The sequence below is a fragment of the Penaeus japonicus genome, unplaced genomic scaffold (assembly GCF_977035675.1).
Source record: "Penaeus japonicus unplaced genomic scaffold, GWHDUDI00000001_assembly GWHDUDI00000026, whole genome shotgun sequence".
NCBI lineage: Eukaryota > Metazoa > Arthropoda > Malacostraca > Decapoda > Penaeidae > Penaeus > Penaeus japonicus.
Window position 1 is genome coordinate 34435993 of NW_028234428.1, and position 2500 is coordinate 34438492.

The window sequence follows — 2500 nt, forward strand, 5'->3', positions numbered from 1 at the left end:
AGGGTTGGGGGGGAAGGCAGTGAGAGGAAACGTTTTGTCGGGAATGGCAGGAATCTCGCCGGAGGGAAGGACTGGAACGACGCGGCTGTTCTTGCAGGAGAGAGTAGGAGGAACACTCGAAGGAGGAACATTGAGAAGAACACGGGTCTGCAACGAGGAGAGGGGAGCTTAGCGGATTACTTGAAGGGACGAGAGCCATCAGGATGTTGAACGCAGGTCTTGGCGAGAGAGGAGGACACTCAGGGACGCACACACGTGGCGAATACGCAAATATTTCTCGAATATATAAGAGCGAAAGGAATAAGGACAGCCGTGTGAGTTGAAACGTATGAGGAAGATCACGGATGAGTGAAAGCGCTGCGAAAGGGGGAGATACGTAGATTGATATGTGAGAAGGGTATGAAAGATGTGAAAAGGAAGGTGAAGAGTAAAAAGGAGAAATGATGGAAGAGACAAATATGTAGAAAGAAGGAAATTCAGATAGAGGAAGGATCAGAATGAGTGATTTGAAGAAGAAGAAGACGGTAGGTAGAACAAAAGGCGAGGAAAGAAAGAAAGAAAATAATGAAAGTGAAGCCTTAGGAAAAGATAACTGCAAAAACAAGGGGAGGCATAACAAGCAAAAAAGGAGGGAAGCAGAAACGAAATGCAGAAGAGAGAAATATGAACCGAAAGGTGACAGTGACTGAGTTGTGCAAGTCTAAAAGAAAAGAGCAAAGAGAGATGGAACATTCTGGAAGACGAATGAACTCGGAAAAATGTGGAAAGAAAGTAGCCAAGAAATGAGAATAAGGAAAAGGCTGATGCTAAACGGAGAAAATGCTGACGGCAGGAGACAAGGAGGAAGGAGTGAGAGATGAGAGGCAAGCGAGCTAACGTAAATAAATCTTCCGAAGGCGCTGAAGAAGACGGGTCCTTCAGTTACTCTACGGGATATTATGGGGCAGACAAGATACCTATTTAGTGGAGAAATAGTGTTGGTAGAAGGGAGGAAATAGATAAGAAAAGAAGAAGGTGGATAATGCAGGATAGGAAAATATGGAAAGAAGATATAAACGAAATATGTGGGAGGATGAATTTGGTTGATGTCTTGGGGTGAGAAGTGGGTGAAGACGAAAGAAATAAAACTAAAATATGTAATGAAAAATTGAATATGTTACTGACCGAGATACTGTTGACAAAGTATAAATTATAAATCGGATCGAAGAATTGGAATATTACTATATAACAAATAAGGCCACATAAGACACGTTGAGACTAGAGGAGGACACAGGACATAAAACTGTTGAGGCACGTAGCCTGTTGCAAAATATAGATGCAAAAGAGAAGAACAAATAGAAGAGAACAAAAATATATACACAAGGAGGAAAGAAGGACAATATATATATATATAAATATATATATATATATATATATATATATATATATATATATATATATATATATATATATGTATGTATGTAAAATAATCATTGGAAGAAAAGAAACAAACAGTGAAATACAAAGGTGAACGATGGAAGTGGAGGAGAGACGTAACGAATACGAAAAAAAAAGAAAAAAAAAAATGATATCAAATTTACATCAAGAGCAAAAAAATGTCTAAGAAAACAGGGACGTAGCATTGTTTATCTGTGTGCTTCGGGGAGGAAAGCAGAAGGGGGACGCAGCCCTGTAGTATTTGCAAGTACCTGAAGAGCTAAAGATAGAACTAGAATGGGCGTACAAAGGACCTGTCATTAGATTAGGGGGGGAGACGAAAGAGTAACAGAGGAGACTGACACACAAGTGGGACTCCAGCGCATCAAGGGTCAGCTCTCAAGCCCATCCACTTTGTTCTTGCCAAAGTGAGTTCCTAGAAGAGGTGAAACTGTGAAATTGTTTTGTTTAGACGGCTGTTGTAGAGGGAGGTTGCAGGGGTTCCGCACGGGGTAAATGGACAAGGATGTACACGCTAACAATAGGGGTTATAGGTCGTGATATGAGACTATATACACGCAGAGAGGGACACGCTAACAGTAGGGGTTATAGGCAGTGATATGAGCCTATATATACGCAGAGACACACACGCTAACAATAGGGGTTATAGGCAGTGATATGAGCCTATATATACGCAGAGAGAGACACGCTAACAATAGGGGTTATAGGTAGTGATATGAGCCTATATATACGCAGACACACACACGCTAACAATAGGGGTTATAGGTAGTGATATGAGCCTATATATACGCAGAGAGAGACACGCTAACAATAGGGGCTATAGGTAGTGATATGAGCCTATATATACGCAGAGAGAGACACGCTAACAATAGGGGCTATAGGAAGTGATATGAGCCTATATATACGCAGAGACACACACGCTAACAATAGGGGTTATAGGCAGTGATATGAGCCTATATATACGCAGAGAGAGACACGCTAACAATAGGGGTTATAGGTAGTGATATGAGCCTATATATACGCAGAGAGAGACACGCTAACAATAGGGGTTATAGGTAGTGAT